Below are 13,670 nucleotides of genomic sequence, written 5' to 3' on the forward strand. Positions count from 1 at the left end.
ACCAAATTCGACACCAGTTCTACACCTCGGATAACCATTTTTTTATTATCTCGGCACTATTTGACACTGTTCTTGAAATTTCGCCCATTTCTGTTGATTTTACACCTGGTTTGTTAAGGATGATTTCAATAGCATCCTCGTAGCCATTACAGTGAATTCTTTGATCGATTACTACTTATTTATACGGAGTAGCCTTTCAGAATATTATTTTCTCCTGTATAACATTCTTCTGGTATTTGCTATGAGCTCATGAATGTAACCTGAAAGCTATTCATTTCCTGTTCCATCATTTATACATGTTTTATTACACTGTTGTCTTTTCCACATTCCTTAGCACTAACTGGGGTTATTTTCAAAGTCTTCCTGGAATTCGTACGCTTAACAAATTTGTTAATTTGTTAGTCTCTTTAATGATTAATCTGAACATAATTTGTTGACTGAAGGCCTATGTATCTCCATTATAACCGTTCTCAGATTTGTCCAAAGGCACCTTACGTTTTCTCCCTAAGTCCACTTCAATATACTAGACCTGCTCCTTATAGTTCCTTATATGTCAGACTGAGCTCTGCATCCATGACGCAGAAATAACTCTCGATATTTATACAATCCTTGCATACCACGTGAAAGCGCAATCGGTGATGATGGTTATGGATCTGGTGTTCCACCTCGAAAAAAATATGGAAAGAGTTCCGGCAGTTGGAAGAATGGAAGTGTCGACTAAAAAGATGGGAAAATACTCGAAGGACGTGCTTCGTAATATGAATACAGCTCAAATAATAAATGCTTGACCAATTAATTAGGAGTGAATGTAACGAGGCTAGAACAGGTAAATGGAAGTAATGCCCTACTTCGCTAGATGCTCCGTAATTGCAGACGCAAGAACAGAGCTCCTAATTTACAAATATAGGAGTATATTATAGTCATCGTTACGAATTCTCCTGGAATATTTCTCGGCTTTCTTCATGGAATCTGCTGCTTCTGATATCAGACTGCTCCTATGATCATCTCAAACATCTGATTGAACCCTGTTACAGCTGTCACTCAACGACCGAATGTCCTCAAACAAGCCGTGGCCTCTAGGTAATGAATATACATGCTTACCTGTTCCACAGAAGTGGGTTCAAGAAGTAGGTTTAACTTCTCATTTTATTCGTGCACAGAAATCAAGTAACTATTCTTTATTTCTGTAGTTTTCCGGGTACGAAAACACCGGCGAAAGATAAAATGGCTTGTTTGGCACCAGCGACTCCAAAATATCTTGAATAAACTGAAGAAATTGTATATATTACTGATATTTAACCATTATTTCCTTATACTTTCATTCCGAATACTCACAGTGATATCAGTCAGTATAACTAGACTACCTGTTCATATTCTTGAATACTACCACCCGGTGTATACGAAATTTCCTAAGTCGTCCTAACGTTCCACTTTATTTGTTCAGTACACTGAGACAGTATTAATACCTGCAACCAGAAAATATGTACATATCACATTCTTACTTATATGCTCGAAAACAGTATATTTATCATCATAGTTTTACTTTATTTACCACCATTCAGCGCTACCCTTTGTTCGGATTAATATCCTTATCCCGCACATATTTTCTCCTATTACTAGAATATTGCCAGATAACATCAATACTATGTTGTTAAGATATTTTGAATGGGTATACAGAGGCAGAATTTTGCTCTGAGAAAAGGTACTCACCACTGAAAATACTGACCCGGGTCTCACGCCTTTATTTCTCTTAATTACCAACCGACTGCACCGGTATATGATTTCACAAACTTTATTACAAGAGATGAGTGATCAACTGTTTGCGTTACCCACTTGGTATTCCCACTAGACCGAATGACCGTTGATCTGGAAGATGCAGACTGAGATGAGCAGTTCCTCATAAAGTTGAGGAATGTGTTTTACAAAGTCAGTTGGCACTATTAATTTATTTCTGCTTTTCTGGTGAAAATCAATATATTGAATCCTTTTCCGTACTTCCCGTGCATTATTTTAGGAAATTCTATGTATTGATTCCCTTTTCGTTCTTACGAGTACCTTCTTAAGAACCCCTCATTTTACGAAACTCCCACTCATGGTGAGAGAATAGCCAACTCGTTCCATTTTTAAAATGAGAAACTTCACGTATGTGACGTCAAGTTACACTAGTACAGTGACAGATGTGATATGATTTATCGATCTGAGCTGCGGGGACGTAGGAAATAGTTTATGCATGAGGACATGGAACTTCGTGCAAGACCATATAGGTCGCACTTGGTCTCCATTCTGCAAGAGTAGGCTGTTATATCCTGAACGAGACGTCACATTATCGATAAGACAATACTTGAAGACCTTCTTTGCGGCAAGTTACAGCGTAACAAAATATGTTCAGTTCAGTATTTGTACTACAGAAGTGGAAAATGTGTCCCTTACTTTCATAAGCATTAATGACATGGTTATTGGCTTGATTTGTCCTTTCATGGTCAAAATTCCTAAGCATGATACCTTATAAGTTTATTCCCCGCGTAAGGAATCAAAACTAACAGAAAGTTTAATGTTTAACTAAGAATGTGTTACGCTTCCTCAGGGTAATGGAGTACAGAAAGGACATGGTAGCTAGGGATGAATGACCGAAGGATAAGTGCAATGACGTTGAACTAGGAATGGTTGTGCGTAAAAGTAGACGTGACTCAGTAAAGAATTGTATAAACTCTTCAAGAAAGGAAAAGTACTGCAATTGTATGAATATTTGGAACTGAGACTGACAACCACTTTCAATGAATGAAAACAAGCCAGAAAGATGGCAGGAATAATTAATGATACTAGAACAAGAAACAAGTAGATAACTATGAAACGGAGAAGATGACTTAACATTGAGTACTGAATATGACAGGGCATTAAAATAGGTAATTATGAACAAAACATCTGTCATTAACTATATGCGATTAAAATTACTGCCTACATTCGCAGGAGTTTATATTTCATTTCGAATCTATAATTTACAGGAGTACGTCAGGAAGGGTTGAAGTCGAACTAGACAATCAGTTTAGTTCCCGAATTAATGTACTAACACGTCATGAGAAGACAGAGTAAGGAAGAAGTCCTTTACATGGCATTTGTAATTCGAAAACTGACCTTGGATGAAGCTGCTAAGTCAATGCACTTTCATTTCTTTTGTTAGTGGTTAAACGTCAGCCCGCACGGTGGTAGATCTTCAGAGGTGCTTGATATTTCAACGGATTAGGATTCGGAAGGATTTGAGGTTTGAACCCACCATCACCATTACAGGAAAGCAAGGTTACTGCTACACTACCCGTACCACGGAGCCAGTTACCACGGTGAAGTTCTTAGAGTAGTTGAAGGTGATGCGAGAGAAAGGAGAATGAACCTCTATCTGTACAAAATTTGAACTTCAGTGGTAAGAATCGATGGATGTGAAAGAGTAGTATCTACAAACTGGATGTTGACTTCTTGCCTGTTTTGGATATAATTGATAGAATGTATTCATTAAAGATATTACTTCCAATAAATAAATAACAAATGAACTTAAGATATTTTCTGATCACTCTATTTGTCAGTGATTTGAAATTGTCCGCATTCGATAGTCTCAAGTAAGGTAGATTTATTGTCCATATAATATTATTTGGATGCTGTTTCTGCTGACCGTTTAAGGCCTCACTAAGGCATGTAAGTTTTAGTAACCCTGGGGTTTGGAAGGGAATATTCGGGGCTGGGAAGAAAGCGACCTTGACCGTAACTAGTGTGCTACACGATGTTGTCTGGTGTGCAGACGGAAAGCAATCTCCATCACCTAGATGCAAGGTCAAAGCCTTAAGACTTGTAAAGCGTAGGCAATTCTCTCAGTGTACTTGGATATTACATTCATTTAAATAGTATACGTCTGAAGTTAGTGAACATGAAACATCTTATCCGATATGTTTAAACGTTCATCTAAGTACCATCAGTTTCATGAATGCCAGATTCCGGAAGTCTATAACGAATGAATATTCTAAGACGTGGTAACAAATTCAGTAACAATTGGTTCCTCATTTGAGCACTCTGATGTATTTCCAGACTGTGAAGCTATTCGATGTATTAATCTTGAACAGAGAAGGTAAGCACCTAACGAACGGTACCATTGTACCTCTATATGATACACGGCAATATGAAGCTAATATCGTATAGGACATAATTTAGTTGAACCTTTCAGAAAGTATCAACTGAAGGAGACTTCTTACGTTTCTACGAGTACTATTGCACCTTGCGGCAGTATTAACATGAACGATGACATCCGAGAGAAGCACTTCCATCTACCCTCACCATAAAACTAGGTTTCCAATTCCGATATTGGTATGCGAATGTTATAATAATTTATTCAATTATTTTTCATTGTATTAACATGACATTGGGATATTTTAACAGTAAATGTATTATATTTTGCAGTTTGATGCCCTGGCGTACTCTAAAAGTGTATGGTTTAATTTACAAAATTATTAACACAGAGAGAATTTAAAACAACATGATTGGCAATGTTGACGTAATTGAAAACAATAGACTAACAAAAATATTTACTGGTAGTGGCCGATGATATTGTTATTTTATCTGAGACTGCAGAAGATCTCGAGAAGTTGCTGAATGGTATGGATGAAGTCTTGGGTAAGGAGTACAAGATGAAAATAAATAAGTCCAAAACAAAAGTAATGAAGTGCAGTAGAACGAAGGCAGGTGATGTAGGAAATATTAGATTAGGAAACGAAGTTTTAAAGGAAGTAGATGAATATTGTTACTTGGGTAGTAAAATAACTAACGATGGCAGAAGAAAGGAGGACATAAAATGCAGACTAGCACAAGCAAGGAAGAGCTTTCTTAAGAAAAGAAATTTGCTCACTTCAAACATTGATATCGGAATTAGAAAGATGTTTTTGAAGACTTTCGTGTGGAGCGTGGCATTGTATGGAAGTGAAACATGGACGATAACTAGCTCAGAAAGAAAGAGAATAGAAGCTTTTGAAATGTGGTGTTACAGAAGAATGCTGAAGGTGAGATGGATAGATCGAATCACGAATGAAGAGATACTGAATCGAATTGGTGAGAGGAGATCGATTTGGCTAAATTTGACGAGAAGAAGAGATAGAATGATAGGACACATCTTAAGACACCCAGGACTTGTTCAGTTGGTTTTTGAAGGAAGTGTAGGTGGTAAGAACGGTAGGGGTAGACCAAGGTATGAATATGACAGGCAGATTAGAGCAGATGTAGGATGCAATAGTTACGTAGAAATGAAAAGATTAGCACAGGATAGGGTGACATGGAGAGCTGCATCAAACCAGTCTATGGACTGATGACTCAAACAACAACATAGTGAAAGAAACGTCAAGTAGAACATCTTGATGAGCATGACAAACTCCTTCAATGCACAAACGTTTGATGAAATTTAGTCAGTCGTTGAAGAGTTCCAGTATATGTAGCTTGGAAGGAGAATGATAGTTGTGCACAATTTAATAATATTTTGTACGTTGTAATACTATGATACTATAATTATGAAACAATATGGCGGGTAATACTATGGGCGAGTCGGCGGTATCTCTATTAGAAAGTGGGTTAAGGTACGAAGAAAAAGTGGCAAATGTTACAAGGTGGTAAAAATTGTATTCATTGTAAGAAAGGTGATGCATGGTTTCATTTTATTTATGCGAATGAAGCAAATAACATCGATATCCAAATAAGTGAGTGGCTATTTCCTTAGTTTATACAAATTGATACAGTTAGTAAAGCAAGACAAGAAGAAAGAGACAGCTACGTGACTAAGATTTAAAATTTTAGGTGTCTTAAAAACGATTTAGCTGCTCAAAAAGCTGAAAATGTATGTCTGAAGACAGAATCAAGAAACTGGAAAACAGAGAACAACATGGTGAGGAAGAAATGCCTTGGACTCGAATGAAATGAAATGTCGTATGGTTTTTAGTGCCGGGAGATCCCAGGACGGGTTCGGCTCGCCTTATGCTGGTCTTTAAATTTGACTCCCGTAGGTGACCTGCACGTCGTAATGAGGATGAAATGATGATGAAGACAACACATACACCCAGCCCCCGTGCCATTGGAATTAACCAATTAAGGTTAAAATCCCCGACCCGGCCGGCAATCGCACCCGGGACCCTCTGAACCGAAGGCCAGTACGCTGACCGTTCAGCCAACGAGTCGGACTGGAATCGAATAGTGAACCGGCATTTTAGGCTTAATGGAAAACAAATGAGAGAAACAAGGAACATCTCAAAATCGGATACAAACACTTTCCGGTGCGAAAATAAGTTCCATTTACTGCAACAATAACCAGATGACCCAATTATAAGTGCTCCAAACAATAAGTTAAAATGCAGTCAAGGAACCCAGCGGAAGAGTAACACCACGAATAAGATCGTCGAAACTCCATCTGTACGTGGACAGTCAAGGACAAGGGATGACAAGAAATCAAGTCTCATCTGCCAATTCCAGGGACGGAGGTGTATGGATTAGTAAAACCGGGTGCTAGAACACAAGATAGTCTTAAGAATTGTGATCCTGATTTAGAGAAAGACAACTATGTTGTGATTGTAAGTGGGACAAATGATATTGCTATAAATAAAAGCGAGGAATTCGTTATGAACTTCAGAAGTAACATTTATAAACTACCTGATTCCAAATTAATTGTAGTTGATGTACTATATAGGCATGATCTTATAAAAGGCGCATGTGTGACCAGGCCGTGTAGGATGTAAATATGAGAAATAATAGATCAAACAGTTTAGAAATGTTGATTTAGTAGATGTTTCAGGGTTTAGCAGGCACTTGTTTACCAAGCATGGCCTATATTTTGATAGTGATTGGAAAATAAATCCTAAGTAGAAAAATTGCTAACATTATCAGAAATGACTTTCAGGATCAATTAAATATCAGTAAACCTATACCACTGAACTGGCATGTACAGGGAAACTTGCTGGAAAACCTGGATCGTTAAATCAATATTTAAGAACATGCATCCATGTTCACAAGGGAGTCGTAAATTATGAGGTAAATATAACTTTAGGAAATAGTACATATGTTAATACCAGAGAAAAGCGTTCAATAGACCAGTATCTACGAACAGTTAAGATCGATAGCAAACATTAATACTTAAATGCAGAACTTACTCTTTTCCATATCAACTTGCAATCCATCAGAAATAAGCTTGGTGGAATTCAAATATACCCGAATTCATTCTCTGTTGATATTCTGTATTTAAATGAACATTGGCCTGTAAAGGGGGAGTCTGACTTGTATATTCCCCAAGGATACGAGGTAATTACATATTTCTGTAGCAATATGTAAGAAAATAAATAGCAACATTAAATGCACTGTTTTGAAACTTAGATCAGGTCTGTGTAGAAAAGCTATTTTAAATGGCGATGGGGATGTTTACTCACATTAAACTCATAATTGTTTCCCTATATTGTAAACCTGATTCCGACATTAACAATTTTTTGAACTTGTGGGAAAATTTAGCCTAATTTTTGGAAAGGTATCGAAAATATAAAATCTGTTATATAGGAGACATTAATGTTAAAACTTTAAGGTCAATAATCTGCAAAAATCCATTTTTGTGATCATCTAAGGTCTTATAACTTCTATCTTGCCAACGAAGAACCCACTAGAAAAAGTCATGTTTAGACAATATCATGACTAAAGTTCACAGAAGTGATTTTGCATGTGGGGTCAGAGAGCCTCTTTTGTCTGATTACTGCGGTCTCCGGTAGAAATTCCAAAGTGTCTTGGAAAAGCACGGTAACCACAGACAACGTATACACTTTAGGATGTTAGGAGATAACATTCATAACCTGAGAAACGAATTACTGTATATCAATTTTGAAAACATGATAGCAAATTCCAGTAAAGTTTCAGAAGCAACTGAAAACCTTTTGCAAATGTTAGGGCTCTGTAGGAGAGAATGTTGTCCTAGAACAACAAAGATAATTGACACATCTGGTAAGTATAAAGGTAAGCAGAAATGGAATTGGTACATTCCTCGCCTTGCAACTCTTAGGAATCTAATTATGATGTATAACATTAAAGCAATAAAGGGGGTTCTTCAGAAGATAAATAAAATTACGTCCTTATTAAAAAGTGTTATCGTGAAGAAATGAAGGTAGCGGAAAAGCAAGCTAACGATTATTTTATTGACGACTCAAAAATAATTGTAACGCAGCTTGGTCAGTTATAAATGACGAAACTGGCAGGGCAGAGAAAAAAGTGTCAGTGCCAATAGAAGCTGATGTTTTGAATGCATATTTTGTAAATAGTGTCAAATATATGTTAAACAGTAACGCCTCTCATGATAATGACTCAATGTATAATATAATTTCAAAAATTAATAGAATTCTTGAAACTTACACACGTCTATTTAGGTGGCAGGAGATAAAGCCTGAACAAGTCTATAAAATTTTATCAAAATTAACTTCCTCAAATTACTATGGCTTAAGTAACTACATCCTAAAACAAATTATTGATATAATATAAGTTCCTTTAACTCAGCCGATCAACTGGATACTGACTGAAGGAATTTTTCGAGATTGTTTGAAATTTACAGTCACAATACCTGTCATTAAGAATGCTGATAGATTGGATCCAGGCAACTATCGATCCATTTCAATTCTTCCGTTCATAGGCTATCTAAAATAATAGAACATTGTATCAAGGCGCAGTTATCAGCATATTTCGAAAATTACAATTTATTAAATACCGTACAGTTTGGTTTCAGAACTGATAAATCTATCATTATAGCTGTAGAAGCTTTTGAGACAGGCATACAGGGTTTTGAGTCTCACACATAACGTGTTCTACATTGCTAGACCACAGTAAAGATTTTGATTCCGTACCACATGATATACCAATAATAAAGTTCGACTATTACAGGGTTAAGATGTATAATTTTTATTAATCTCATCCTATCACAACGACAGACGTTAAAATGTACAAGTTGGAAATCAAAAATCTGTAACGCTCAATGTAGAAACAGGCGTAGTTCAGAGATCTGTTAAAGGAACTTCTCTCTTCCTCCTGAACATAAATGATATTGTAAGTAATTTACTCTGCAGGTCAGTACCCTATTTAGATGATATCGCCATCGTAAAACGTTGTAAGGACTTAACAAATGTGAAAGATAAAATGTTAGACATGCTAAAAAAATCGTCCAACGGGTTGCAGGCTAATAAACTATTTTTAAATAGTAAGAAGACAGAAGTTATTTATTTTCACGTATTTAAATAAACTTTACATGAGAATGAACATAGTCCTGTCAAATTTATGGGAACACATTTGGATTCTAAGTTAACCTGGTATACTCGTACACAAAGGTTATGTGGGGGACTGTCAAGAGGTCTGTTTTTACTTCGATGATTGAAAGAGTCAGTCAGTAGTAATCAGATGGTATATGTATACTATGCTTTCTTCCAAAAACATTTATCATAAGGTACCATACCATGGTGGAATTCGACAGGCGCACAAGATTTAAAGAGACACAAGAAAATTATAGATATAATGGGATTAAATTATTCAATGAGGTACCTGCCCAGTGGAAGGATATATCCTTATATAACTTCAAAACATATCTAAAAGTAGCTGATACCAAGAAGTTTTTATTCGCTATCTGAATTTGAAATAAAGAAAAAGTAACTCTATTGTCAAGGGGCACCATCCTAATAAGTAGGTAACACTGGCAGTTCTGATCAGATCCAAGGTTACTATTCAATAGACTAATAGCCCGAGGTGTCATGATAAGGTTTAATTTTAATTTTCAGTGTATATAAACCTTGTATATGTAGTGCTCTGTTTAATTACAATTAGATGAATTTATATTTCTTAAAATCTAACTTATCGTATCCGACTTTGTCCATTGCAACTGTATGTTGTCTAACGGCAATAAACTCTATTGTATTGTACGCGAAGGATTCAATAGCTTTCAACGTAGTGCATGCAAAATGTGACTGAAACATGGATAGTCACAGGAAGGAGATATCTAGGGGACATATTTCCCCTTCTTTTTCCCGTTCCTTTTATCCAATTCGCTTCAGTGGAAAAGTGGAAAGTGATGTGAATGCTCGAATCTCCGTGAAGGAAGGCTTGGTGGAAAAAATGAGGGAGGGGGAGTATGAAAATACTGTCATGAAATTCCACACATTATGTGCATGTGTACTACTATCACTACTCTAAGTATAGTAAACGTACAGTTAGACCTAGACTCTCTATAGTTGTAAAGTATGAGCTGATGGTTGGGAAGAATTACACAATGTAGAAGTACAAACATCGGATTGCGTAGGACTATTTCTGAGATATACTGTATGATATCGTGAAAAATGTAGAAAGGAAGGGGATGTTGAAATTGAGATACACACAGCGATTTAAAAATCTAAAAGCGACAGGACAAATGACGTTGACATTGAATACTTGGAAGGAAATCTTGCTGCAAGAATTAAAAGTAATTCGTATGAATGATTCAACTAAAAAAACAGATATTACATTCGTATGGGTTAACGATCCCATTGTATAGCATTCGGTGTTACGATAAATATGTTCCAGAACTTGTCTCTCGGCAAGTCACTTTTGTCACATTACCTTCTCTAATTCCAGGCCAAAACAAATATAGTTACTTATACCAGAAGGAAAACCATGTCAGCACAGGTTAACGTACTGTCTTTGGATATAATGATGGCCAAAGGTGTTTTGAGAGCCAAACAACAATAATCAGCAAAGAGTACACAATCACTATTGTCTTATTAATAATTAACATTGAAAATTTCATGTGTACCACATTCGAACAAATCTTCCCGTAACTTCTTGGTTAGAAAATCACGTGATGTGATGTGATGTTCTTCAAAAAGAAGTAACAAAGAACTGTTTCTTCGAGTCAGTGTCACATGTAGAGTTACACCAGTTAACGGTGTTCAGTTATTAAATACAATTTTATAGTTTTCAGCCCAAAGTTCAAACAACAATGAGACCACGATATGTTTTCGACAAAAATGTATTTGTTGTAAGAGACCATAATTCTGCGTTATTCTTGCCTTGATGTCGTAATAGAGAACAAGAGAGAAGGGAAACGCAAACTTTCCAACTTTTTATCAGAAACGACTTGCTCTTCATCACTCCTTATCGAGTGGTATCCGCATGCCAGAGCTTTGTTGAATGTGAACAAACTGATTTATATTCTAGAGAGCCTCTCGCTATTCAGCTACGAGTATGTTATAGTTTATTTTTTGCAAAACGTAGACCCTACTGCATACACTGGCGCTGTTCCCTCAAGACACCTATATCATCCGTTAAATTGTATCTCAGTGGGATAGTGAATAATGAATCCACTGCTAATAGTAAATAAATATGCATGAGTCGTCATACTACTTTATTATGAAGTTGTCCGACACATTGGCTGAACGGTCAGCGTATTGGCCTTCCGTTCATAGGGTCCCGGGTTCGATTCCCGGCCGGGTCGGGGATTTTAACCTTAATTGGTTAATTCATACGCCACGGGGGCTGGGTGTATGTGTTGTCTTCATCATCATTTCATCCTCATCACGACGCGCAGGTCGCCTACGGGGGTCAAATAGAAAGACCTGCACCTGGCGAGCCGAACCCGTCCTGGGATATCCCGGCACTAAAACCCATACGACATTTCATTTCATTATGAAGTTTACATCATATTCCCCTTTTATCAATTTTTAGTGATCATTTTGTTAGTGAAAACTTGAAAATCATTAACTAAAGGATTACTGATCAATATGATGTTCCTTGCAGTGATTTGATTTAAAATGTTATTGAAGATAACGTAATGCCCAGCGATGAACTGATTTACAGTGATTTAGAGTGAGATTTCGTCTTTCTATCATGGTTTTATATTATGTTATTATTAGTTGATGCAAAGAGTTTGAGACTCTGAGGTCAACAACCCCTGAAATGACATACATACATATATACAACTTCATTATAGACCGTTATGACTTTCAGCGTTTAGTCTGCAATCCTCTGTGAATTTAATAATCGCCGCAACAACTCTCTATTTGTAACCAGTTCTGTGGCCTCCTGTAGTTCTATATCTTTTACCTTTATATCAATGGAAGCTGAGTCTAACTATCGTCATCTTGGTCTCCTATACCCCTCTTACCCACCATAATAAAGTCCATTATTTTCCTAGGTAACCTATACTCCATCCGCCTGAAATTTGTGTAAGTAAAGTCTCCCTGTACTTCTGTGATACGTGTTCTCGTGTATATGTGTGAGAGGGATCGAGAGACAGTGTGTGTGTGAGAGAGAGAGGGAGTGATGTACATCCCTAAAGTACGTAGTTGGTGTATAATCGTCTAAGTGTGTGATAGCGGAGTGGGGTGGTAACCTAATTTTCAACAAAGCGGCCGTGTTTCGAATCATGGCATTTCACGATGAATATTCGAAATGAAAATTCTCCTTGTTTGTGCTTCTAATTCCATTTGAAGATGGAGTTCTTGTGGCAATGATCACTGTAGTGGCCTAAAACTACACGCTTGCTGCCTCCTTTTAAATTACCGAGATTGAGTTCATCAAAACCAAACCAAACCACATGGCGCAACAGCCCCGAAAGGCCATGGTCTACCAAGAGACCGCTGCTCAGTCTGAATGCCTGAAGATGATGAGGTATCGTGTGGTCAGCACGACGAATCCTCTCGGTCGTTATTCTTGGCTCTCTAGACCGGGGCCGCCATCTCACTGTAAATACCGGTATGGTACAACTTGATCACTTCAGAAGTGAAAAGTCTTGACAACCAGAAAATGGCGGTGAGTGAATATCTCAGTGGTTGTTAAGCAAGGATTTGGTGTTTGGAATTGTGTCGGAATATCTTCCGAAGAATTTACTGGTGATGTGGAGTATAGTGAGTTGGCAAACTATGATGATATAATTGTGAAATCAGTGAGTTTGTGTTTGTGCGGCACGTGGTTCAACTGTGACCAGCTTACCCACGCTACGAGGCCGGCTTGTTCAACTGCCGAGAGTGATCAGCCTGCAGGTACACAATGGAACGAGAAAACTTCCCTCGCCCTCTCAGGCAAGAGACTGGTTAACTACGTACAGTCTTACTTTCCTTCCTTACCGACGGCTAATCTGTCTTGTTTCATTACTGTTCCAACATCGACCCACCATTCGTTGAAATTACGCTATCATGCATGACACATATATTACAGACTGTGAACTTCATGCTCACGAATTAGCTGCTTTCGACCGAAACTTAGTTGACGGATTTCGTATTAGAATCTGAAACCTCACTCTCTAAATAGTTTTCCTTATTCAGGGCCGTTCGAAGAACTGGATCCCAGGGAGGGTACCATGATGAATTTTCCAGGAGGGCCAAAATGATTTTTGTCACTGAATTATTTTGACTTTGGACATTTCTGAATTTTTAGATTTGAATTTTTGAATTTTGACTTTATTTATTATGCGATAGTCTTTAGCTAGGAAGTGACTGCTGCTCGGAAATTATCCGTTTTGCTCCAGGACACACCGTTTTAGAGATATTTGACATTTTGCACTTAGGCTCGAATTTTGGTAATTTGGTCCAGCTTGGTCCTATCATATTTCGAATAATGTCATAGTGTTCTAGTTGGTGAGACAAGGTGGCATGCAAGTCTAAAGTGGTCGA

This window comes from Anabrus simplex, chromosome 2 (genome assembly GCF_040414725.1).
Source record: "Anabrus simplex isolate iqAnaSimp1 chromosome 2, ASM4041472v1, whole genome shotgun sequence".
Taxonomy (NCBI): domain Eukaryota; kingdom Metazoa; phylum Arthropoda; class Insecta; order Orthoptera; family Tettigoniidae; genus Anabrus; species Anabrus simplex.